Source organism: Manacus candei, unplaced genomic scaffold, assembly GCF_025592945.1.
Source record: "Manacus candei isolate 608988 ecotype Guabito, Panama unplaced genomic scaffold, ASM2559294v1 h1tg000018l, whole genome shotgun sequence".
In the NCBI taxonomy this organism is placed as follows: domain Eukaryota; kingdom Metazoa; phylum Chordata; class Aves; order Passeriformes; family Pipridae; genus Manacus; species Manacus candei.
This window is the reverse complement of record NW_026138066.1, coordinates 7,589,398-7,617,062: the sequence shown is the minus strand read 5'-3', so window position 1 is coordinate 7,617,062 and position 27,665 is coordinate 7,589,398. Positions and strand designations below refer to the sequence as shown.

Here is a 27,665-nt window from a genome sequence, read left to right as displayed (position 1 = left end):
TCCCCCTTCCCATCAGTGCACTCCAGTTGCTGGTACAACACAGCCCTTTCCAGGTATTGAGCTGTCCTTTGAAGCACCCCCAGCAGTCTCAGAAGAGCCCCCACTGTGTAACAGGTGAGAGCAGATAATTTGCCACAGCAAAGCAGTACCAGAGTTTCACAGATGCTGTATTAAGAGAGGAAATGGTTTATTGCAGTGGTTCCTTCCTTGCTGCATTCATGGAGAAAATGGCTGGCACATGCATCACACCACCAGTGTTCCTCAGTACCATAATAATTGAGAAGACAGTGTGGTCTCATCTCAGTGCTGCACACAGGCAGGTAACTGTAAAAGCACAGGGATTATCCCTCTACACCTCAGCAGAGAAGGTGGCTGGGTGCCGAGACAAGGTGGTGGTGGAGGGGGTCAGACAGCTGTGAGTCAGTGAGTGAGGTTTCTAAATGCTATTCTACTCCAGAGATGGTGTATTTATTCTTTGACCCCGGAGGTTCATTGGCTGCTGTTATAGAGCAGAGAGATGCAATCATTTTTCAATCCCGAAGGTCTTTTTAGGTGCTACAATACAGTAGTGATGATCAAGTCATCTCCAAAGCCTCAGGGTTGCTGGCACGCAGCATGGGTGATGTCAGTGTCTCTCAGCCCCGACAGTCCCCAGCTCCTGGATTCCAGGAGAGGTGTTGAAGGTGTTGCTTCCACCCCAGAGGTTTGCAGGGGCTGTGGTGATGTCAGCTTTGAAGCGCTGCCAAAGTTCCCTCTGGCCTCACAGCAACTTTGAACCACATGGAAAGGTGCTATATTGACCCCAGGTCTCTCGGCACTGGGACACAAGCCTGACTGCTCCCACTCTATCCACATCAGCTGCAGCGGGTGTAGCTCCAAGCTACCCACCAAAATGAGTCACAGCTCTAAGAAAACAAGAGAGCTCAGAGATCCAGCAAAGAGCAACAGGCGAAGACAATCCTCAGTGTTTGTTTTTCTGGCTTAAAAACATTTCCAAGTGCAAGAAGTCACTCTGCTCACACCTCGTAGGTTGTCCAGGAAGCAGACATCCTTACAGAGAGTCTGGGATTCATGTGTAGCTACACATAGCCAGAAACTGAACAAGCTCAGTTAGCCAAGCTGTTGAAGACTTCAACAACCTATATCATGAACTCAGTAAAAAAAACCCAAAAGCTGGGACCATGATCCCATGGGTAGGGAAAATGTTGGACAGGGAAGCAGGTGTTTGTACATTTAGGTTCTTACACTGAAGAAAGAAGGAAATAATCAGATAAGGTTTCAGAGCTTCTGTAGGCTCAGGGATTTCTCTTCTTCCGTAAGCCCCAGCAGATTTTTAATTCTGGGCTCCAGCTTGGCCTGGCAATTGGAAAGCCTGCGATACCCTGTTATCCTGGTCCTGATTCTCACATCCATAACTCAGGTGGAAGATGGAAGCATGGGCAATCTCCCCGGAATGTCTGGGAACTTGGCAGATTAGGTTTCTGATCTCATGCAATTTGAAAAGTTTAGGTAGGTTTGCACCTTTTCTGTGGGAGGGCGTGGGGTTTGGTTGTCGCCAGAACCGAGTTCAAAGTCAACATAATAATGCCACGTTATGTTAGAAGAGATTCTGAGCCCATTCTTCCCTGACCTTGAGGATGCTCTTGAACATATGTAATGTTACAAAGAGCTAAGACATGAACAGAATATCACTGCTCATGTCCCAGCAAGTAAGGTGTACACTGGGGGAAAACCATTCCAGGTCAGAGAAATGTCTGTGCTGGCTCTCAGGAAACACCTCACCAGATTTTTTGGGGAAGAAGATGGAAAAACATCAAAACAGACAAATGAGGGACAATGTGCTCCTATCTTACTTTTCTCATTTGCTGCTATGATTTCCAGGTCCATATAAGCTCTGAAGAGTGAACCTGAAGGTTCAGACTCCAAAATGGCCTTGTCATTAGTTGAAGCTCATTGGTGTATTCTTGTTCTCCAGAAAACACACAATCCCACTATGAACCTTTCCAAATTGTTGGACCTGGCAAATTCTCATGACTTAGAGCTCTGCAGTGCAACCCTGTGAACCAGAATCCCATGCATTTTAATTTCACTGTGTGTTCCTTCACTCCTATGTGAAGAGGAAAGGAAGGACAGATATCCTCATATGTCTCATAATTTTATTTTCTCCCAACATCCACTTCCAGTCCAATGTCTGACACTGACAACCTGTCTCCTCCATGTCTTCACCTGGGGGTGTTCACAGGCTTTCTGTCTCACCTCGGAGGCCCTTCAGTTTTCCAGCATCCCTTCAGAAACAGTCTAACCCAAGTTCAGCATGCAATTCCAAATGAGGCAGCACTGCAGGTGTATCAAGAGCCTCACAGCTCTTCCAGAGCACTCTCTACCCACAGCCTTTGCATCCAAACAGCTAATTTGCCTGCTCAAGGGCATTACAGCATGGGGCAGAGCTATGAAGAGCTCCCTGACATTCACCCTCACTTTCATTTGGCTAATACCCTTGTTTCAGTACCTTTTGGGTATGTAAAGAGTTTTGAGTCTGCCCTACAACACACATTACTTTGAACATACAGTTCAGTGCTCAGTTTCATTCACCAGAGCACAGTGCGTTCATTTAACTTAATTCCCTTTCCCAGGCATTTCTCACAGCCCTTTCTGTCCACAGCCAGCTTAATAACTTTGTCTCATCTGCTGATTTTCATACAGCATATCTCTCCTCCCACCTTTCCCAGTCATTAAACAATAAGGTAAATCACAAGGGATTTAGAAGAGAACCTGAAGGCCACATTAGCCTTTTGCCATGGTGAAACTTGACTGTTTAATCCCCTCATTCTTTCAGTCTCCTACTCAGTTTTTGATCTATGTCAATATTTTGTCTCTCACTGACTACTTAGCTTCTTTAGTAGCTGTTGTGCAGGATCTTTCGAAAGCCTTTTGGAAGTCTAAATATCTTATATCAATTGCTTCTCCTTTATCCACTGCCTTATTGGCACATTCAAAAAGTTGTAGGAGATTCACACGATGCAGTTTTCTGCTGCTGAACCTGTGCTGGATAGGCCCTATCAGACCACAATCTTCCAGATGTCTTCAAGCATTGCTTTTTAATTATCATTCCTACCAGTTTACCAGATACAGATGCAAAGCTTACTGATCTTTAATTCCCCGGATCATCACTGAAGCCTTTTTTTAAATATAGGTACAACATTTGGTGTTCTCCAATTCCCCGAATCAGTAGCTTTTTTTTTTTTCACAAGAGATTGCATATTTTTGTTAGCAGCTCAATCACTTAATCTCCTTCCAAAATCTCGGATTTAACCATCTGGACTTGATAACTTATTGTTCAGTGAAAGGAGGGGGAGGTTTTGTGGTTTTTTTTTTTCAGTAAGTTCTGGGTGTTTTTATGACTGGCTTTGTCCCAGCACCCATTATTCTACCAGCATGTTTTCCAACAGATCCTCATAGAAGCAGATATAGGAAAAGAATCTCACAAACACCCTTGGTAGGGACAGCTGATACAAGAGAAATCATAAGAGAATTCAGCTTCCCAGCAACATCCTAAAAATGGAGATACTGAGTCACTTTAAACACAGGAGGTGACTGGAATTGATCAATGCGAGTTTTCTTGGATAACTTCCACCCTGTTCTGACCAACCAGGCTAGTTTTGCTCATTTGTTTGGGTCTCTTGCTGAATAGTGATTTCCATCTTGACCCCAGAAGATTCAGGGCAGGAACAGTGCTAGCTTGATTATATACAGCCTAAGGTGCAATAAAAAGAAAGTGACCCCGGTGCTGGGGGATGCATGAACCTGGGAGGAGATGAAACCCAGCGAGGATGAAAAGAAGTAAATCAGAAGGTGAGCAGAACAATGCTGGGCTGTTATATCTGGTGATTGCCTTTCAACTGACTCAGCCACAAGACATGAAATGTAATGGGAAATGCTGGGCAACTCAAATAAGTAGCCCCATTATATGAGTGTTTTTCTCTTTGTGCCGGACCGGTTCTTGACAGCCTTCACCATGCTGGCTGGCTGTAAAAGGCATCAGAGTTAAGATCAGGGCACAGCCTGATGGGCCTGATATGCCACTAACTTCAAGCCACACAGACCATTGGTCCTACAACAGGGGGTCAGTGGGGAAGCTCAAGATGAGTGAGAAGCACCCACTGTTTTATGTCTCAGTGAACACATCACAATGAACACACAACCTGCTCTGGGTACATGTTCACCTGTAAACCCATATACAAGCCAACACTGGCATTCCAGCTTCTGGAAACCACCACACCCCTATCAAAAGTGACTCTGAGAACATCTGTATGAAATCTACCCACCCCGTGACAGACCTGGCATACCTACCTTATCTGACAGATATGTACTCAAGTATTTAATAAAAGAGGAAGAGAAATGTCCACAAATCCCTCATCTAAATTGCTGCTGTTCAGTTCTTACAGGACACGTTGATGGGGCAGTTATAGAAAAAACGCTGCCTCGTGTAGCTTGTTGAATTCATTGCCTGCAGCCATTGTCTATGTGAGGTAATGTGGCCATAAGTTTTTCTGGGGAGCCATTTAGAAGCAGTTCTGTGACTTCCTCTAAGACCTCACCAACATCCCTCCAATACAGAGCAAGGCAATTCTCAGCCATGCTGGGCAGCACACTTACTTCCTCTGGCTCCATTGGACAAGGCCCAGGAGGACAGAGGACATGGGGACGGGTTTCTCAGCCATGTGGCCTCCTCCATATCAGGAGCAGAGGAACATGCACAGGAGAAAGCACCTCAAAGCAGGACAATCTCTGGCTGGCTATTCCCTGGATTAAAAAGGTGGATGGAAGATGAGCAATTCACTGTGAAGAGCTGGTCCTCTTGCCACAGCTTTTCGGATTACATCCCTGACCAGTACAAACATGGTCAGATCAAACTCTAGTCTGTAGTATCAATATAAAGACTTCCACACCACATTGTCACTGCATGGACATTCACTGCCTCTTTCTGCCTCCCTCAGCATCCCTCTCTTCCTTTGATGCATCTGCCCTATTTTTCGTCAGGTCTTCCCTCTTTCTCAGAAGCTTTATCCTCTCCATACCTCTGTGTGTCTCGCAATTCCCTTTCTCTCTTTGACACCTTCCTCCATTGCCTGCAGGTCTCTACCTCCAAGAAGAGAGGTAGGACTTGCATTGGAAGAGGTACAGCAGGGATGAGGCAGAGGAGAAACTCGGGGGAGAAAGAGGTCTTCTTCATCCCCTGAGTTAGCCCAACACCACTCCTCAGCCTGTGACCCGGCCCCACACACCAGACGCAGCCCTACTGAAGGTGCCTGTTTGGGTCGGGATGAAGCAACATGGACACTTGCACAGATGCTGTGCTGCCACATAGGGGAAAAACTAGGCAGGGAGGTAGCTCGAATCCCATCCAGCTCTCTTCTAGCAAGGCTTTATATCATCTCCCTCTCCTCACAGGCGCTGGTGTGTCATGTGTGTGTATCTCAGGGCTGTCCTTGGCCAATCAGTGGTGGCTGTGCAGAGGGTGCAAGGAGGAGGTGAAGTGACGAGTGCCAGAGATGGCCAGTTGCCAGTCATGGCCTGTACCAGGGTCCCCTTGGTCCCCTGACACACACACACACAGACAGACACGCGGCGTGGCTGCTCGGAGAGGCCCAGCCAAGAAGCCTGTCCTTCACCACTGAATCTCTACTCTGTTTCTGAAGTGACAAGCCACAAACTCCCTTTCTCTTCCCAAACAAACAGAGGCTTGAGTGAATCACTGCCTTGGCCCTGGCACACATCCCCCTGGTCATTATGGATTCTCCTCCGGCATCCAGCCCGCTGCGAACGACAGCACTCAGCCATGTCAGCAGAGTCCACAGGCTGAACCTCGCTTTCCCCACAGCATCCCTCTGTGCAGCCTGAAGCACTGGGCATGCCTTCACATCCCTCCTTCCCATCCCTCTCTTCTCCCCCAGTGTTTGGGCCTACAGCCTGTCCCATGTAAAGGTAGGGGAAACTGAGGCACAGTATGGTGATGAGTGAGAGAGTTCACTACAATTAGGAGTCAGGAGTCCTTAGCAACAAGGTTTGGTACACAGTGTCACCTCTTGACTTTAACCCCTGAAAGTTCATTTTTCTGGGCTTTAAAGTAAAACATTTTGGATTGCTATACCCGATCAACAAATTCTCCTCCTAATCACCAGAAACTTGCACACATCCACACACAAGCATTAGGGGAACCTTTCTGCCCTTTAGCCTCTCAGCACAAACAAAATTACCTCCCTCAGCAAGACAAGCACCTGAGTGACAGATCTGGAAAAAGTCCCTGCAGCAGAAAAGGGTTTGCACTCATACTCTGTCCCAATGAGCACCTGCTTCAAATGGAGCTGTCTCAGCTTCCGCTCGTGGTGCAGCCCCATTTTCTGCCTATATGATCCTATGAGGAATGATAATGCCTCTCCCAGGCCACGTGCACTGGCCATGGGGTTGTGGAGCGGTCAAGGCTGGAGAACAACATCCTCCTGCTTGGACAATGCTTTCCTCCCCTTCCTCTTTAGCGCAATGCCTGCCCTCCTCCAAGCCGGTGCCCTCCTCTCGTCCAGGCTCTCCAGAGCAGAGGTGGAAACACAGCTCAAAAACCCTTGGGAGGAGCCAGCTAGAGATGTGGCCACCAGCCAGAGGACACATTTGTCTCTCTAGGATCTCCTTGGACTTGGGGTGGTGCTAGGAGAGACGGAGTTACAGAGAGGTGGGTTTTTGCGTCTCCGTGCATCACTTCTCAAGGCACCTGGGAGACCAGAGCTGTTGTTGCTCCTGAGAGGGGAAAACAGCTGCCTGGTGTGGGACATGGCTTGCTCCCAGACTGTAATGTAACCCTCTTTCAAACTGGCTTGCCCGACAGGAGGGACTGAACCAGACTGGCTGCAGTGTGCAATTACATCTGTCAGATTAGCCAGAGCACACACGATCCGGAGTGTGTGCCAGATGTGGCACACAAACAACACTAGAGCCAGCGTCAAGCTAGAGTTGTGCAGACAGATAATACCCAACACAACATAAACCTTGCCAGTACAGAGTTAAGCCAACATTGTTTTCTAAACAAATCTGAAACAGCAGAGTGAATTCATACTGGATCAGCATTTTCTACCATGTAGCTCCAGCAGTTTTGACCTGGTACCAAGCTCCCTAGAGCTGGATTTATTGTCATGTCCACCCTGTGTCAGTGCCAAAGCCATGTCCTGAGAGGGTTGAGGAATTTAACCAATGCCAAATGAATTTGGAGGCTCCATATGGGAAGAGCTTGCTTTCTGCAAACTCCCCAACAACAAAACTGAGTGACTGCCTGGGCACACTCCCTGCCAAGCTCCAGCCAAGAGGAAGAGTGACACATCAACAATGCTACAGTCACTCCGTCACCTGCAAGACACACGCACGCGCACACACCATAGGGTGTGAACCACAGGGGAAAAGATCACTTCACAGTATTGTCAGCTGGCAGCAGCATCCAGAAACGATCCCGCTGGGGAAAGTCAGCCCTTCCTGAGACTGACCAAAGCTGGTCCTGCCCAGCATGGGAGTCACAAAGGATGAAAAGTGAGGAAGGGATGCTGAAAGAGCGAAAAGTAGGGCTCAGGGTACCCCGAGAGAAGAAGAAAAACACCTTAGTGCCACCAAAGAGAAGTTAAAAGGCAGAATTTCACCTGGAAGGGTAGGGATTGTGGTGGTTGAACAGGGGGATTGAGGAACTGTAGATGTGGAGAACTGACAGCAGGGTCCTGTGGTGGCAGCAGGGAGATGCACTGGAACATGCCCTGGAAGACACCTTCATTGCCAGCATCACCAGGTGGGGCCTGGGCAGGAGGAGAGCAATACATCACCTCCTTCAGGGGACACCACACCAATACCACTGCCAGGGCTGCACAGCAACACAGACTCTGCCAGTTTCTTCCCCTCAGAGAAACACAATAGCCCCCAAACCTGACTTAGAAAACCCTGGTTTCTTCTAGACTCTGTGCAGAACCTGAAAGCACAGCCTGGCTGGTTGCAAACTCCCAGACCTCCCCTCTAAAATCCACTCCTCTGAGGTTGCCCGCTGCCGTGTCAGCAGCTCGTTTCTTTAGGATCTATTCTGGGGAAAGGCATCTCCAGGCACGTTCGTGCTCCTCGAGGACTGGCAGCACGTCTGGGCCTGCCCAGGCGATGGGAGAAACAGCTGCTCCCACTCCCCTCCCATTCCCACACCGCAGCAGCTCCAGCAGCATGGAGACATGGCATGGAAATAGTGCAGCCGATCTTCCTGCCTTCCCTGCAGAGGAGCTGAGGAAAGGGGCACTGAGGGCAGCCTTGGGCAGCAGGAGGCCCTTTCAGGTGCTCCCAAGAGCTTTGCGCCCCAAAATGGGTCAGGCTCAGCACAGGGCCCCTTCACTGCCTGTGCAGGGCACACGGCGTTCCCAGCTTATGAAACGCACTGTCTCCAGTAGGAAAACATCCCTTCCAGCTGGGAAGGAGCACCAGGGGACAGCAGATAAGCAGTGACAAAGAGCTTGCCCATCACCCCAAAAGCTATGCCAGGCTGGGCTGTGTATTCAGAGGAGGTACCTGGCTAGGAAATGGAGGCCAGTATCTTCCGTGGGGAACTGGAATACCCAAAATATCCATGAGATGAGGAGGGAGGGGGAATTCTCCCCTGCATGCCCCACTCCCAGTAGCATGATGCCCACTCCTGCTCTGCTGCAAGCTGCATCCCTGAGGGGACCCAGGCCAGGGCTGCAGAGCCCAACCATGCTGCTGGCCAGGCTGCAGCAGAGTCAACCCGGCTGCCCCTTCTCCCGAGAAATAGGGGAGGTGGAGGAAAATGACGAATGAAGAAGAGCAGACAGGTGTGTGCCAAGGGAGGGATGGGAAAGGGGCGGAATGCACTCAGGACTGCGTGCAGGGGACCTGCAGCGCTTCCCTCGGCTGCTCTGCAAACCCCTCCCTGCACACGCCTGCAGGGCCACAAAAAAAGGGGCTCAGGGGGGAGGGAGCAGCTCTCCATTGTGGGGAGGGTGCTGATGGAAACCTAGATTTTGTTCACAGCATAGCAGAAACCCCTGCCCTTCCCCTCCCTCACACCTCTGGGGAACAAGCAACAAGAGGGAGAGAGGGAGGGATGAAGAGAGGCGCAGGCAGAGGTGCCGAGGTTGGCTTACCTCACGGTGCCTGCACTGGGGGTGCCCGGGTGCGCGGGAGGTAAATCCGGGGCTCTGCTCTCCTCGGCGAGTGCTGGGCAAGGTCTCTGTTCAGTCACATCAAGGAGTGGCCTGTGAGTAGGTGCTCCAGCTCACTGCTCGATCGAAGCTGCCATGGATTCATTGCGAACGACTTTGCCTTCTGTGAGAAGAGGAGGAAAGGGGAGGGAAAAAAAAAAGGAAAAAAAACACCAGCTTAAGACTTGGAGGGTAGATTCACTTCTTTCTTAGGTTTCCAATGGCAACTGAATATGCCACAGATGAAGATCCAGGGTGTGTGTGTGTGTGTGAATGTGTGTGCGTGTGGGAGGGACAGAGAGATGCACAGCTGCTGAGTCCACAGGCAGTGTGGGGTGTGAGCTAGTCAGGGCGTATCGGTGATTAGGGGAACAGACAACTGGACACAGGCAGCAGAGCAGACAGACAGCCAGATGGAAGGAGACTTAAAGGATGGGAAGAGGTTGGCCGGTATCCTAAGAGCCTGGTTGTCCCACTGCACAAAAAGGAGAGAGCACCTGACCCAACGCAGGGTAAGGTGCTGACGGAGCCGCACCAGGAGAAGGTGAAGTGTGCCTACACACACGGCTGCACGCACACAGACACGCCACCTCCCAGCCCTGCTCACATCACCCAGACACGCCCCCCTGCAAGGATGCTGTTCACACTCAGAACATACACAGCGTACACACACATGCACACATGCACACACATTCACACTCACTGGTCTTTTCACACTGCCATGCACCACCTTGTGTACAACCTCTAAAAATTCAGAGTCCCTCTAAAGGATGAGGTGCTTCCCTTCTTCACATTCATCCTGCACCTACAAGGTTGCACATCTCTATTAAGGTGCATATGTGATATTTCAGACAACCATCACACAACCACATCAGCTCCACCCAGCCTGTTCCACCACTCGTATGAGTACACAGCAAAAAACATTTTTACACAGCACAGCAAATAGGGATCCCTGCACAAATACACACTGAATACCCAAACATATCTACCACACACAAACTCCTGACTCCTTATACGTAACTGTCACTGCACAAACACACAACATTTAATAACCCCAATCTCATAACAAAGACCATGAACATAAAGTGTCACGTACACACAGACATCTATATCAGTGCACCAGCAAATCACAACACACACATTTATAAGAAAATGAGAGCACATAAAACATCCTCACACACTCAGGAACATAAGCAAGCACCACTGGCTGCATATCACAGAAATATAGTCTACTTATGAATTGCCTGCAGCATACAAACTGATTGTACCAGATACTGTTACCTACCTAAACTCAGCCCACACAGTGGCATAGCATCCTTCTGGATCTTAAACGCTAGCCCCAGCAAACACCAGACATATTCTGTCACATGGAAAACACAAATACTCATCAACATCCAACACAAGCAGACAAACACAAACTACACATGAAGCACAGAGAGTCAGCATCATTCACCCAAAAAAAATCAAAGACAAGACATTCTTGAAAATTAGGAAGGTGGAACTAACTTTGGAGACAGCTGTATTCTGTGCAACTGCGTGGGTGCATATGCACACACGCACCGCTGCCACACCAACTCTGTTTTAACTGCCTCCATCTCTGAGATTTTCCCTTTTTGGCACTTTCTCTAATTCTGCTCATTCTACAGTCTCCTATGTATCTGTCCACTGACACATGTTGCAGCTCATGGGGGCGAAGTCTCTGAAGCAGAAATCCCGGAAAAGCATCCACACTTATCCCTTCTCCTACCCTCCATTCCGGTGTTAGGCGTGCATAATTTGCATGCAAAGAAGAGTACGAAGTCCCACCTGTCCCGAGTGCTCTGAAGTTGGCTGATAGGGACATCAGGAGAGGTGACTGCAAAACCTAAGCATAGTGAAGATGCACATAGACCTGTATGGGAAGCAGAGATTTGGCCAGGAAGGTGCCAGCTTCCCCCAGGCCCGAGGAAAGACAGGGAGATACACAACGTCGGTAAGAAGGAGCAAGGGAACGAGGGGAGATTGGCCTGGCACCAGGGACAGCACAGCGAGCACTCTGCCAGGCTTGTTTAACAAGCTTGGTAGTGTCACAGTACGATGCTGCTAGCGGTGACGGACAACAACCAGGGTTCAACATCAGGACAAGCAAGTGTACGTGTGTGCTCCTGGGAAATTGGAGAGGCATGGGAAAGCATGGGGTTTCCAGGGGGGAAGAGCAGCTGGGTGTGCATGCAACAGCAGGTATGTGGTGCAGGGGTCCATGGCTGTCCTGGGATCACTGGAGCAGTGGTGGCACAGATACTAAAGGAAGAGCTCACAGACACAAAGGCATGGCTTGGACACAGGCAATGCAGGGGCTGTTGCAGTTGGATCTAGCCCCAGCCACATGGAGGAAATATGGAAGGAGTCTCAAAAGCTCTTGTCCTGTGTTATTGGACAGGCATGGGCTTTGAGCACATACGAATACACCTCAGTGTAGGTCAGTGGAGCATACACTGCAATAGTCTCTTCTAGGGGCTCCCTGCCCTCACACATCTTGCTTGCCCCAGCACCCTGCTTCCATAGTCCTTCACCAAACACCCTCAGCATGCGACTACACCTTCCCCACCGTTGCTCAGGCATGCCGACTCTCCACAACAAAAAGCCACCTACTTCTCACCTTCCCCCAGAGCACTCCCACCTTCCCATGCATGCACAACATGCATGTTCATGCAGCAGCATGAGAGGATCCAGAAGAAACATGTGGGGAAGCCTCTACCACCACCTTGACCCTCCCAAAACACCCCCTCCTCCCCTCTGCCTCCACTGCTGCCACCACCATTCACTTTTCTGAAGTGCTTTAAAGGAGTAAAAATTTCCTCTCTCTCTCAGTCAAACCTGGCCCGTGCACCCAGGCAATTTCAGCTTGCTAGGAACATTGGTTCCTAGGCACTGTGCTCAATTGTACCTGCGTGCCGCATCCCACAAACATCCATTGTGCATTACAGGAGATGAATAATTCATGCTGAAAGGGGACAAGAGAGACTCTTTTGGGTCTCAGCAAGGCATGTGTACAGAGCAGAATGGAGGTGGAGTTGCCTCATGTGGTCAAACCTAACAGATGCTGCCAAACCTGGAAAAGTCACTATGGCCTGAAATGCTACTTGGGTTAAAGTATGGTCATGAGGGCAATTCAAAGAGGCATTTGGACTCAGAAATAATAGTGACTAATAGTGGCTGAGAAGTAACACAGAGGTGTTGGGCATGGATAGGCAAGGAGGATCTTCATCTCTGAGACACTTAACACTGACCTAAGCAGCTGAAGAGAGCCACTAGTGGAAAAAGTAACCACCATCCTAAACTAACCTCCAAACCATCTACTCCTGTGCTTCAGAGGCATGGAAGAAGTACCATGACTGGCTAAACAAAGGAAAAGGGATTGCAAAAGCATGGCAAACAGGACCTGAGTGATATGCATATATAAGTTTGTATGTGTGCATTGGTGTGGTATTCATGTTGCTCATCTCAAAGGGATGTGTTTTGCCTCACCTTCACATTCCAGTTTTGTGCTGGCATGCAGGGAGATCTGGAAGACACAAACATACAGGTGTCTGTCAATGTATCCCTGAGTGAGTCCATCTGCCTGGGATAGTGCTGAAAGGGGGTAACATGGACAATATGGTGCCATGTGTGCACATAGGTGTGCAGGAATGTGTGGCCTGCGGTGAGCATCTGTGTGTTGATGTTGTACATGTGCCTGCTGTGGGCAGTGGACACCAGGCATCAGTGTCTAGGATGTGCATGTGTACATGTGTGCATCAAGTGCTGTACTGCAGGGTGAACAGCGCCTGTGTGCGTGAATCTGCTCTTTGCTGAAAACAGCGGTGCATTTGTGAGGTGTCGTAGGGAGCAATGTGTCCTCTGTGGGTTGCCTTGTGTGTGTGGCAGCATTTACTCATTTGTGTGACACCAGTGTGTTACTGCACACATGCAGAGTGAGCATCCTTTTGAAAGCAATGCTGTGCAACAGCACAAAACTTTGGAAAGTGTGCATGTGCTGCATGCACCCCTGGGAGCATACAGGCTTGCAGGGGTGGGATCTCCTCTCTGGGTGGAACAGTCCGTCTGGCTCCTGCACTGCACTTCCTCCTGATCTCTGCTTTTCCTTTCTCGCCTTCCCTCAGGTCCCCTTGCTGACTGGCAGCGGCGTGCTCTGCCCTGGGAACCAACTCCCACACACCATACAGCGAGGGAACTCCTTTCTTTGCAGTTCCCTGGTATTTTCCAGTACCAAGAGCCAGAAAGTGGAAAAAAACCCTCACTGGGTAACCGGAACTGGACTTATTCCCTTTCCATGTCCTTGTCATCTTTTTTCAACCCCCAGGTACAGCATCACAAGCTCACAGACCTTGACCCAAAGCCACAAACTTTCACCCCTAAGCCCCCCAAGCACTACAAACCACTCATATCTTGCATCGAAGCCATGGGCCATCTCAAGCTGACACACCTCAGGTAAGGCAACTCAAGGTAAGAGAGTTAGGAGAGAACAGTCCCTATAGCTGGAGTAGAGAGAGGTTGCTGCAGCTGCAGTGATACCTGCCTGACTCTCAGCTCCCCAGCCAGAATCACCCACAGCTGGGGTTGGTGTAAGAAATGTTGTGCATGAAGTGCAGTCAGCACAGCTCAAACTCACCCCTCTGGAGCCAAAGCAACACGTCTTAGCTGCTCTGTCATTGGTCCCATAAGAAGGCTAAACCTTTGGCCAGATCCTGCATGTACTGAGCAATTTTCAGGCTAGGTTCCAAAGCATGGAGTCTGCCCGGTTGGAGCACCTCCTGGGGCAGTGGGACTTGAGCAAGATGAAAACCCCAAAGATATTTCTTTATTCCTTTAACCAGTTCTCCAAATCACTACCTTCCTCCTGAACACCTCTACTTGTTTGTTCTGGGGCTGATCTAAATTACTCAACTCCCCAAACTGAAATGTGAACAACTGGCCTCCATTTCAGGCTTTGCTTTTGCCCTATATCCCACTTCACACCTATTCCCTCTGGAGAACAAAACTAGTACACAGGAGCCATTTGTGAAAATATGCACACCTTCCCTGGAAGGCTTCATGGGCTCCCAGCAAGACCCAGTTTCATCCAGGCCCAGGAATATACAGTTTTTCCTTGAAATGCAGCCTAACACTTAAACATCATCTGTTTTTCCTCAACTGCAGTCCTGGATCTGTGGTATCACCAAATTTCACCCAATCCAGACACTGAAAGCCTAGCCTCTAAGCTCTATTTTGACCCCTTTAATTTGTCTCCAGGTTTCTTCTGAACCCAGCCTTTCACCCTACACATAAGAGTGCTCAGTGCCAGATCCCTTCCCTGATGTTTTCTCCACACTGTACAAGACAGACTGGGAAACTCTGGCTCTCGGACCCAGTGTAGCAGCAGTCATGACCCACAGTGCAGGTGTCCAGGAGACAGGTCAGGATCTTGCTGAGTTTTTTTCCCTAGATAGGAGTCCTGCTCATGGCTAACGCAGTTTGTGTGACCTTTTCACTGCTGGCAATCACAACCAGAAAAATAGCCCTTTGTTGTGGTATTTAAATGCCCGCCACAAAAAGTACAGAGCCAGTCTCAAAGCCTGTTTGGGGCTCTCTGCTGTGCAGCACCACAGCACTGCTACTTTATTCACCCCAGTTCTTCTCTCACATTGAGGTCTTTCCCTCCAGCCCTCTTCAGCTTCATGAGCAGCTCCTGTCGATGCCTTTCCTGCATCCTGCCCTGCAGCTCCGCTAGCTTTCCAGGCCCCACCAGGCATGCAGAGAGTGAGCCCCTGATTACCATTCAAGCTGGATTCTCATTAGGCAGAAATGCCCCTCCAGGAGATCCATTAACAGTCCATAAGGTTAACTTAATCCAGCCAGTCTTGTGTGGTCTCTGCCCAAATTCCCTATTACATTAACAATCTTGAGCTTTAATTAGCATGTGAGGCAGAGGTGGCATTATTAATGGAGATAATATGGAGCATTAGGAATAAACAGGCCAGGCTGTCTCTCCCCCACCATGCATGCAAATCCTCCTCTGTGCAGAAACAGCATGAGCTTCCCCCATTGGCAGCACATGCTGAGGAGCTGGGGTGCCCCAGACTGGAGACAAACCCTGCGGCATACAGTTAGGCTGGGACAGGAGGATGATGGAAAAGGAAATGAGATCCCAGAGATACCATTCATCTGCCTGGGAGAAGAGGAGCTGCTAATGGGAAGACTACAGTGTGGCAAGTCCTGTGAGGGAAATTCTTTCACTGGGAAGGAGCAGTCACGTCTCTGGCTAATCCAGCCATCCCATCTTTCTGGTAGGCTTGGGAAAGCAAGGGCAAGGTTATGTGAATCTCTGTTCCCTTGCATGCTCAATTCACGCTGCTGTATGCGTGCACACAGGATAACACAATGGGTGTATGCACTTGAACACTGCATGTAAGGAGGGGCTGCCTGTCTGATGGGGAACAGGCTGTAGGAACTGACTGCAGCTGGGAAAGATGCTCCTCTTGAATCTGCTTTCTGACCACTGAGTCCCAGTACGCTGAGAATACAGGACTGGACAAAGGGAGTTCAGGTGAAGGAGAGAAGCAGTCACTTGTGGGGCCAAAGAACAAATGGATGGGGGCTCCCACTTGGTGCAGATTGACCATGTGGTAGGGAAGGGACAAGTCCCTTCTGGGACAGGCTGGTGGCTGGCTGCACAGGTAGCTGGTCAAATCAGCTTGGTCATCACAGGTGAAGGGGCAGCCTGGTGCAAACCCTCTCCCAGCCCAGGCAGAGGCAGCTGTTCCCTGGGGAGAAGACACCCTGGGTAGAGGAGGGGAAGACTGATGCTGCTAGCAGCACCAAGGGGCTGTGGGAGCAAAGGGCACAAACTGGTCAGGGATTCACTGTGCGTCAGCTGTGCAAGGAGAGATTGCAAGCCTGACACTTCCTTCTAATACATGAACTTCAAAACCATAAGACAAAACAGGGGAGGAGGGAAGCAGAAAAAGCCAAGCCAAGGAAGCAGAGCCTAATGACAGGACCTCTGGACTACTAATTCACACCCCCAGCAGCAGTCAGCAGGCTGGGGGTGAAGAGAGAAGCTTGCCTTGGGGACCTGCAACAGCATGGAATGGCATCCTGGCTTGTTCCTGAGGCCTGACCTGTTCTATTCCAGCTGTACATACCTCCACTGTGATCAGTGTGTCCCTCCAGGCTTTGCAGAAGGGCTTGCACTGAGGGCAACCATCCCTGAAGCACGGGGTGATATCCCTGTGCCTGGGCCCTGGAGCACCAGACCAGTGCTAAGTATCCTTGCTTAGTGCAGAGCAGTGCCTCAGGCCAGGCTGCTCTCTCCCAGGACTGCACTCAGCATCAGCCCAGCTGCCTTCACATGCCCAGAGGCGCAGCAGGCAAAGATGGAGGCCCTGAGCAGAGCCCAGCTCTTCCACTTTGCAGCACAGCAAGCTCCCACTCCCCCAGGCCCACCAGCCAGCCCCTGCCAAATCCATTTGTCCAATCTTGCGCTTTCTACTAATCCTGTTGAGCCATCCTTTAAGTTGCTCTGAGGCAGAGATAGAAAATAAAAAGATGCCTTAAGAAGCTTCCCCTGACCTTGCTCAATTCAAGATAAAGGGCTTTGATTTAAAAAATTACAGTGAGGGTCTGTCACTGATCCATTGCGTGGATTAAAGGAAAACAAACAGAGACACAGGATGCAGCTGGTGCTGGGTGAGCAGACAGAGATGGGAAGAAAGGTTACAGCCAGCATGGGGGAGGAGGCAAAACAAAAGAAAGGACTGAAAGTGAGAGGGGAGGAAGAAAAAATAACTTCTCCCTTGCCATCTCCACACTTGAGTATTGGTGGAAAAGCTCTGTACACATACAATGTTATATAATGTGTCCCACCACTTTCCTTGGTCTGTAAAGAAGAGCAAGGCAGAAGCACATTCCCATAGTGTGACCAGGCTGGGAGCAGGGTACTGGGACTGGGGAAGAGCTCCTTGCTCTGTGAGAGGCTCACAATGGGGGACTTGACTGAAATCTCAAATTATAAGTGCCTGCTACAGAGCTCGTCATTACTATCTCTCCGTCTGATGTTGTTCAGGCCTTTCTGCCTTCACCCCTTAACCCTTCCTTCACACCAGACCTCTCCCCTCATCTCCTCCCCTTCTTGTCAGTGCTGTCCCTCACTCTCTCTGTGGCCTGTCCTCGCCCAGGTCACATTTGACTGCATGTGAAGAGACTTCCCACCACTTCCCTCAATCCCATACAGCCAGTAGTTCAAAGGTTACTCAGAACAGTTTTCCTTTGTAGGAAATGTCATAAGGACTACTGAGGGCACCTTCTTCTTTCCCTGTACCCTCCAATATTTGTTGCACCCCACCAGGGCCTTTTACTCCTTGGCATGAGCCTGTTTTCTCTTTCTGAACCTATTCAGTTTGAAGACCACTCACAAGACGGCTGATATTCATTTTCATTCATCTTTTACAGGTATGTTAACCAGATAAACAATGATAAACAATGCTGGAAAAATGGTAACAACAAATGAGGAGAAGGCTGAGGTACTCAACACCCTTTTTTGTCTCAGTCTTCAACATCTCTTCCCACACCTCTTGAGTGGATGGACAGCAGGATGGGGACTGGGGAAGCAAAGTGCCTCCCACTGTAAGTAAAGTTCAGGTTCATGACCCCCTGAACACACATAAGTTTGTGAGGCCTGAGAAGATGCATCCCAGAGTCCTGAAGGAATTGGCTGATATAGTTGCCAAGCTACTCTCCATGACATTTGAAAAGTCATGGCACTAAGATGAAGTCCCAGGTGACTAGAAGAAAGGGAAACATTGTACCCATCTTTATAAAGGGTAGAAAGGAGAACCCTGGAAACTAACAAACTGTCAGCATCACCTCTGTGCCTGGGAAGATCATGGAAGATCCCCTTCCTCTTTTTCAAGCCTCCTAAGAGCCTGCCCAGTTCTGCCTTGATGGCCAAGGGCACCCTCAACTGGTTTCAGAATTTTTGCCCAGCTTCTTCATCTCCTCCTACCCCGTGCCAGTGCAGCTGACTGAAACGTTTTCCCCTGCGTGGGAACCTGGGTGCAACTCATTGCTGTGATGTGCTTCCCACCTAGGAATGCCCCATGTCCTGTTCTAAAAGCTACACCACTGTAGCCAAGAAAGAGGCAGCTGACAGATGCAGAAAGATGAAAGGTGAAGGGATGCTGGAAAAGAGACAGCAGAGACCATAAAGTGAGACAGGTCTATAAAACCACAGATGACACAGGAAGAGTAGAGGAGAGAGGTGTTAACTGTATGTTCCCACTCAAAAATCAAGGGTCAGGAAATTAAATCAGAAAGTTAGAGGTTCAAGACAAATTGCATGTTTACGCTGCAGAAGTTCCTACCATGAGATTCTGAGGACCCTAACTTTACCCAGTTCCAAAAATTAGCTGGAAAAATTCAGGGAAGAAACAAATCCATTGACAACTGTGAAGTGTACAACAAATCTTCTAGCACCAGGTCCCTCAGACACACATCACTGGAGGCTGAAAGAGTGTTCAGAGGAAGTGATGTTACATGGTTGTCCTGTCTGTATGCCCTTCCCTCTTCAACCCACAGTTGGAGATACTGCACTGGAAGGATCTCAGACCTGGCTCAGTAGAGTCCTTTTGATATTCCTGTGGCTTTCCAAAGCCAGACTGACCCATAAGTCATGGACAAAGAGTAGCTCTGAGTAACAGCATCATTTTGGTGCATTACATCGTTTTGGAGATGGACAGACAAGGGAGCAAACCACGGAGCCCATTCCAAGAAGGATTTGTTTTCCTTCGACCTAAAGCTTGAAGGAGGTCTGAGGTCATTTAAACCAGTCATTCCATACAGATCCTTGCTAGGAATAACATCTCTGCTTGAGCCCTAGCCCACTTGATGCCTCATTCCAGACTTTTCTAAGACCAAATCCCCTTTGCCTGTTGATAAACACAGAGCTTTTTCAGCAAACCATCTGTAACAGGTCTAACCCCCTTGAATTCCCTTCCATTTCCATGACCTGTCTATCACACTATTCATGGCAGCCTCTCCACACTAATCCTTTTATTATGATCTCGCTCAATTTTCCTGGCCTATGACTGCAGTGAGGAAAAAAAGGAGGGGTATTAATCCTTCTGACCTTGTTGTCCCAATTCTGGACCATCTGTGACTAGGAATTTAGAGGAGGGAAGTCTGATCCTTCTGACCCCACTGTCAACTCCTTGCTTTGAGAGGTTCAGTCTGTACTGTCCTAAAAATTTGTTGTAGCAAAGCCCCTTTTCACCCACAGGCACTTCCTACAAGACTACTTCCTAGACTATCTCTCAAGCCAGAGGTGGAGAGATGGAGGGGAATAATGTCCTCCACCTTCATCAGACTCTGTTTGCTCATTCCTCCTGTATCACCTCTCTGCTCCCTCAACAACAGTGTCTGCAGGTTCTTCCCAGCCATGAGATAGAGAATCAATAAAAGGTGAAAGACAATCAAACATGTCTCAAAATTTCCCTGGTAATGCTGCATATAAAGAAGAGGCCTTGTAGATCACTCCACTTCCACCATTGACAGAGTCTAGCTTGTTCCTTTCACCCCTTTTCACCACCACGTGTCCTTGCAACAAGCAGTTGTGTCTCCATAAACCTGCCACACTATTTCATAGTTGGTCTGAGCACTCACAACAGGAAGCTTGTATGTATCCCTAAGAGACAGACAAATATTCTCCTCTTCTCTCAGTTTCATCCCATACCTCTGACTTTGCCCCTTTTTTGCCATCTTAAACAATGTCTTCCTTTCCTTGGTGTTTACAGTCCTCAAATATATCTTAACTGTTACTTATCATCATTTAGTCAAGCTCTACATATTTTGTTCTTTTATTGTCTCCTCATAAATAAGTACTTTCAGCCCTTTCATAACTTTGCTTTTCTCTGAATTCCCTCCAGTTTGTCTCCCTCCTTCAGCTAGTATAGCACTCAGGTTTGAATGCCAGGTTTTCCAGACTGGTCTCACTAAAGCCTTAGGAAAACATGAATTTGGTCTCCCTTGTGCTTCAAGGCTTGATATTTCTGGATGTACTTGAGTACATGGATGTCAGGAAAGCTAGCTCACCTCATACATGTGGCACCAGGTAATACAACTCAAGGCTATCTCCCCAGGGAGAGGAAGAAGCAGATTCATGAGGGATGGGGAGAATATGATACATGGGAAGGAAGGACAGATATCCTGCAGCTGAATAAGGAGCACAACTACAAACACACTTATATACTCAAGAAAAGACATCAAGCCCAAGAGATGGAATGGTGAATACACACCCACACACATGTACACACCTGTTCACTCCACGAATAAACCCACATACAATTACCTGCATCACGCACAGGCATGTACACAAGTGCACACAGGAACACATGGATAATACAGATGAGGCAGGAATGACGTACATGTGCACACAGACTTTGGGCAAGCACACACGATCTGTGCATACAAAAGGACAGGACAGATCAAGTCTAGCACAAAATGGTGCTTTCCTGTTCACAAACATACGTGTTCTCATGCATAAACCAACGCTCCCAGAGGAAAGATAGCTCATGGAGTCTCATAGTAACCTAAAAATACACAGGCAGTTCTGACCCATCTGGTCTACAGATTGAGCCCATGAGCCATGGAAAGAATGAATACAAACATATGACACCTTGCTTTAAGACAACTGGTATCACATACATCATACTGAGGCAGAGTCTTCATATCTACAGCACCTTCCATGGTGATTACCTTGTCACCAAAACTATTCAGAAGTGAGGTGAGAGTTGAGGAGCACAGAGGGGAAGAAAGGGACTCCCCACAGGGTCGTTGTGGCAGAGCTAGGGATCCCTCCTCCTACTTTGTGACTCCCTCCCTGTGTCATGTCACTGATGATCCTTCCTCACAACTGTATTTGCTCCATCTCTCTGCTATCAGACCGACTGCTATAAGGCACCTTGTAGCCACTGAGACTACCCAGAACAGTGCTGCCCAGGAACCTTTAAAGACTCCCCTGCAAGAAACAAAATCTGGGGATGAAATCCATTGTCATTCATCTCAACCTGACTCCTGGTAGCTTGTTTCCCACCTCTTAAATACCATGGAAAGAGTGACAACTGCCCTTCCCTCCTTCTGTACCTCAGCTGGTCAGCTGGAACTGGGTTTCCTTTTGGCTTATGAGTGTTGAGAAAATGAGGTCATTTCTCCTCAGTGACAGAAAATTATTCGGTGAGGAAAACAGTTCATTTCAGGCAATGACTAGGTACCCCTGAGGTACCCAGGAGACCTTAAAGAGGAGGTCAGGGAATGGCAAAGAAAGGCACCAGCTGGGGAGCACAGGAAAGCGAGGGCACAAATGCAGCTCTGATAAAGTGAAGCTGTAGCTGCTGTCAGACCATCTCACTGCTGAAGCAAACACAACAGCAGTCCCACAGTCATTGTCACCTCCAAAGTGCCAAGTTTGACTCATTTAGGGCTTTAAATACAGCATTCATCTGGTTCACAGCTGTGAGAAACCCATCCTGACCCAGCACAGAGAAAGGGCTGGAGGTGGGTCACAGCCCCTTTGTCTGCTCCCTGAGCTTTGCACCCTCCTCTTCCAGCCCATAAAAAGGATTTCAACCCCCCTCCCTGGTGAGGGAAGTGGCTCCCATGTGTTCAGTAGCTCTCTCCCATGCTCTCCTTCACTCCTCTTCCCACATGGAAAGGCATTGGGGTACACTGAGCTCTCCCCCTTCAGAACTGCTCAAGCACCCACTGTAACAGCATCAGGACCAGCCTGGACAATACCCACTGGCAGAACCTGCAAAGCTATCAAGGAAACTCCAGCCTTCCTCATGGCTACCAGCAGCCCGGGGATCCGTCACTGTTCAGGAAGCTCTGCCCTTCCATGGAGGAGAAAAGCAAAAGCTTCCCTGTTCCCAGAAAAAGGGGATATTTTGATGGAGCATATTTGCTCTGCACCTAAGCTGCTCTGTCCTACTCTGGTGCCCAGGCATGGGAGAGGACCGCAAGTGTTTTTTATGGTCATCACATCCCTTTACCAGAGCAGGGCACCCCTCATCAGTTCACAAGAGTGTGAGGACACAGGTGTTCCCTGCATGTCCTCTGCCCTACCTCACACTAGTAAAAGAAACAACTTAGCCCAGGCCCACGCATGGGACCAAGGGAAAAAAACCATTGTATTTGGGACAAAGGAGAGAGCAGCCAGGTCTCTCTCCTGCAGCAAATGTGCTGATATTTTCTGATAACAGCACTGGAAGGTTTCAACAGGCCTTGATGTGACCACTAACTTTTTTCCCAGGTGGGCAGTGCTCTCCACCACTCGTCAGCAGGGTCAGATGAGGCAGCTGCACTCTGCCTGGAGCTGCATCTGGCTTCTAACATGACCCAGGTAAGAACAAACATCACAGACATCATCACAGCTATGCTTCCCTCCCTTCTGCCTTCCCTGTGATTTTCACCTTTCCGATTTTAACCGCAAGCTGCCCCCCTCCCGCAAAAACTACACCTCCCAGTGCCCCCCTTTCCCAAACACTCGCTCTACCCTCCAAGTAGTTTTTGCTCCACAGCTTAGCTTTGCACCGATGCAGCAGATCAGACAGCATATTCCCAAATACACACTTTTCTTGGAGCTGGATGAAGAGAGGGAAAGGCCACACATCCACAGTTCTTCCCTTGGTGTCGTAGTTTATGATGGGGGGGGAAGAGAAATTAAGGCAGCTTGCTTCATACCTACAAATCTGCATGCTTGTGGGTTGGGTGCCCTGAAACCCAACCACCCCCCAAAGGAAAATAATGGGGTGAGGAGGGTGGCAGGTGGGGAAGGGGTTGGGAGTGGGGGTGGGTTTCTGGGTTGGAGAATTCAGTAGGATTAAAGTAGCTGCTTCTCACCCCTGGCACTGCATCGGCACCCCTCCACTCCCTGCAGCTTCCTCACTGCTGCTAGTACCGTCTGCACAGAGGGGGGAGGCGAGAGGGGGGCTGTATTTAAATATATTAATAATGCATGTTACATGCAAATGAAGCTTCTTTTGAATATTACATTAGCGATGCTGTCAGGCTGCGCTTCTCGGGACCCAGGAGCGACGGGATGTGTGGGGACCCGGGAGGGCGGGTGTGGGGAGGTAAGGCTCACCAGAAATCCCCTCATACCTCAACACAGCCTCCTTTCTCCCCCTCCATCCCAGCTCCCCCACATTACACACGCTCCCACTCCCTCCAAGCTCCCAGTGCATGACAAATTCCTTGGCTCACAGCGTGCAATGCAGCCAGGTTTCCTAGTCCCCTAGGCCCCCTCCAGGGAGATGGACCCCCCTCCTTCTCCCCACTCCCTACATAATCTTTATCCCCCCTGCAATTTCAGCAATCCTCTCCCTGCTCCACACCTTGGTTTATAGCTCCCTACCTCCAGAGTGGAGAGAAGGGTCCTGCTCTCCAGACTTTAGTGAAAAGGAAGGGGAGCAGCTCCTAAGTCTGGCCTGCACGTGGGCACCCCCTTTGTGTGGACCCACTGTGCTTGCATGAGCCCAGAGTTGGTGCCACTGGACCACGAGCTGTGCACGGCTGCAGGATGTACGCGCCCGCAGCGCACGAGCGATGCTCTCCTCCCCATCGACACCTCCTTCCCTGGGTGCTTGCGAGGATGTTTGCGAGCATATTGTTTATGCACAGCCACCCCCGCCCCCGTGCACACACACACATGGAATACACACGCGTGTGCTCGCAATGCATGCGTGCAGAGGTGGGGGGCACACCAGCACACACACGAGACGGCATTACGCACAGCAGCTCACGAATATGCTGCCTGCTGCAGCATTAGCAGATTTATGCTGCCTTTCCCCAGCCAGATCCAAGCTCTGGAATGGGAACAGCAGGAGCTGTACACTCCTGCCTGTCCTGGGATGAGAATAGGATGCGTCTGTTCGTCTCTCTCCCCACCCCCCCTCCTCCTTCCCCCTCCTTTTGCTCCCATTCATTCATTCAGCTTCTCCTCCCCCCATCCCATGCCCCAAAGCAGGAAGATCCTTATGCATAAAAATGTGGGCATGCTTTCTCTGGTGGAATAAATGGGCACGCAGACACCCTGCAGGCAATACATATACACTTATATATGCATTCGAGTAGCTGTCCTGGGCCCCTACGTAAACACCCAGCTCCCACCACCACCACAGACACATTCACACACCCGACAGACACCACGCAATGACTTTTCTGCAGCCAGTCAGCCTCCCAGCAGAGCAGTGTAAGAGCAGAGATCTACTCACTCCCCTGCATGCAAACCAGGCAAATATTCACACACCACACACGGACAGTCACACAGACACACACATCACTGCCCGCAAAGGCTCCCCAACAAAGTTTGCAAAGAGGCAGGGACCAGGGGGCTGTGGGATGAGGCTGTCTCCTTCTCATCCCATAACTGCAGACAATATACATAGAGGTCTATCTGTGTATCTATCTGCACAGGCATGTATGTGGGGGGTATATACATTTACCTATAGCTATACCTATATGTATATATGTATACACACACAAAGACACACACACACACACACACATATATATGCACATATACACAGGTCCCCTCTTCTTGTAAGGTCTGAATAAATGCAGATGGGTCAAACCCAGCTGTGTGCAGCAAGCCCTGAACCTATTCAGCATCCTGATCATAAGCAAGTGCACACACTCACACACCCCCACACACTGAAAGGGAGACAAACCTGTCTCCAAGGCTCTCTCCCTCCCTCCCATCACCCCATGTAGGCATAATCTCCCCCCTCCCCGCCCCCCGGACCACTTCCCCATCTCCCTTGCACTCACCCCTCGCCTTCATCCTCAGATCAGAGATATCCACCCCCCAGGGAGCGCATGCACGAGCTGGAGGAAAAGGGCAATCCATGCATCCTGCCCTTCTCCCCCCTTTCCAATCTCAGCCGCTTCTTCGAGAGGCAACACAGATGACAGCCAGGAGCCGAGGAGACCCGAGGCAGCTGCACAAGGACTGCACACAAAAACGTGTCACACATACACATGCACGTACCTGCTTCTGGAGGGGCGATTGCTCCCTGCTTCCATATGGGGCATGACAGAGATGAAGCGGAGGCACAAAAGACCCCTGTCTTCAAGCAACTTGCAGCCCTGCAGATGTGTGTGTGGAGGGGGGGGGTGGTATCCCCCACTTGTGTCACCCCTTGGAGCTGTACTGTTCCGTGCCCCACAGCTGTCTCATTCCTGGCCGCACCTAGGCAGCACTCCCAGCCGTGCACACGCGCGAGCACGACAGGCGGGGATGGAGCAGCAGTCCGGGGAGGGCACGCACAGCCGGAGGATTTGCTGCCTTCGCCGCATCCGCATCACTGGGGGAAGAAGGCAGAAAGGGCTGTATTGGCATTTAAAACGCAAGTGATTAATTCACCACAGGCTCGGCTGATAGGGCTCTGGGACCAGAGCCGACGGCACTGCTTCTCCCAGCTGGGAAGGTTCTGACAGCAGAAGGACCCTCTCCCATGGAGTCAGTTCCTAGCTCTCCTCGTCTGCACAGCCACTGCTCCGGTGCAGGCGGAAAGGGGTGGGCCTCCACCGGAGACATGAGCACACGCATGCAACAGCTGCTGGGGAACTGCACACGCACACGCACACACGCACACGCACACAGTTTCCCTACAACAGCTGCTTAAGAGCTACACACAACATACAACAGCTTCCCAGGAAGCAACAGCTGTTGGGGAATCACACACACACACACACACACACACACAGAGGCTACAGCTTCTTAGGATCAGGTCATCCACATGAAAATACAACAACTTCTAGGAACCACACAGTTACAAGCAACAGCTCCTGGGGAGCTACACACTCACACACACACATATATGCATGCAACAGCCATATACCTACTGACACAGGTATGGCAACAGCTGTGGGAAACTACACCTTGGTACATGCCCCCGAGGTATTTGGCAAAAAAATTGACACGTAAAAATATAACAGGAGGTGGGAGAAATGTTTCATCCATACGTAAACACATGCGTGTGACTGCTCTGTGTAGGCTGTCTTTCATACACCTTCTCAAATCACCACCACAGAAATGCAACAGCTCCTTGGAAACCACCCAGAGCCATATACCCTTATGTACATGCAACAGCTTACAGGAAGACCTTCCACCTCCCTCTCCCCACACATGCCATCACCAGTGGATATCTTGCTCACAGTCAGAAACAAGCATCCATGTGCACCAGTGCTGGGGAATCAACCACATCTTGGCCCCCAAATACTGCACATGGGCAAACCTGCTAGGAAACCACCATACCAAACACAAAGTGACTCTTAAGAAATTACTCCCCAGTCCCTTCACAAAAAGCAGAAGTGCACATGACACACATAAATAATCCCTGCACAGACATGCAAGACCACAATGGGAAGAACATGATGCATCTCTCTCACTCACCACAGCAATGGAGAGACTGCCTTTCTCAGCTCAGACACATGTACACATTCAACAGCTGAAAAAACTTGGGAACATTGGATGGGAGCTGGCTTCCTGGGATGTGTAATCCAGTCTCCTGCTATTCTGGGCAACCACATTATACAGTCTTGCTCACAAATGTCTCGAGGTCCATCTGAGTACTGTGTGACTATTTGCATCCTGCTCAGAAGCTGTTCTGGCCCCTGGCCACCTTGATGTTAGAAGCCTGCCCCAACATCTGCATTTATTAATGTCCAATTCAAACCCATACGTTCCTGTGCCGGCTGACCACATTCTTCACATGGGCATTCATAGAGGTTGCTCTGAAACCTCCACTTCTACCTGAACAGACACCATCTGCAACCCTGCCTCACACAAACATACACAAAAGCAACAGCTGGATGAAGACATTCCTCTCAGCATAAATATCAAACATGCTTGCAACAGCTTTTAGGTAAATAGACACCTAGCCCTACCACCCATAGCCCTCATGTGCACACAGGTACAGATATACAAACATGTAAAACCTCTAATGGGAAACTAATTACTTTCTTCATGCAGTCTAAAAACTAAAGAGGAATTAATCTGACACACACACCCCACTGCAAACAGCACTGTTATTAAATGTGTTATATTAATGACATTTAGCTGCATCAGGGGAGATTTAGGTTGGATATTAGGAAAAAGTTTTTCATCCATATGGTGGTCAGGCACTGGAACAGGCTCCCTAGGGAAGTGGTCATGGCACCAAGCCTCACAGAGTTCAAGAAGCATTTGGGAAATACTCTCAGGCACATGGTGTGATTTTGGGAGTTGTTTTGTGCAGAGCCAGGAACTAGACTTGATGTTTCTTGTGGATCCCTTCTAACTCAGGATATTCTATTCTATTCTATTCTATTCTATTCTATTCTATTCTATTCTATTCTATTCTATTCTATTCTATTCTATTCTAA

At 49.4% G+C, this 27,665-nt stretch overlaps 1 long non-coding RNA gene across 1 annotated transcript in view; it reads right to left on the bottom strand.

Moving 5' to 3' along the window:
* LOC127470012 (uncharacterized) overlaps positions 1-25,788 on the bottom strand; it is a 49,538-nt gene extending 23,750 nt beyond the window's left edge. Inside the window, exons 1-2 of the long non-coding RNA XR_007904141.1 lie at positions 25,288-25,788; positions 9,171-9,351 (exon numbers count right to left, since the gene is read on the bottom strand). This is a non-coding gene — a long non-coding RNA (uncharacterized LOC127470012). The remainder of the gene's footprint in view (positions 1-9,170; positions 9,352-25,287) is intronic.
* Positions 25,789-27,665: the final 1,877 nt, after the last annotated feature.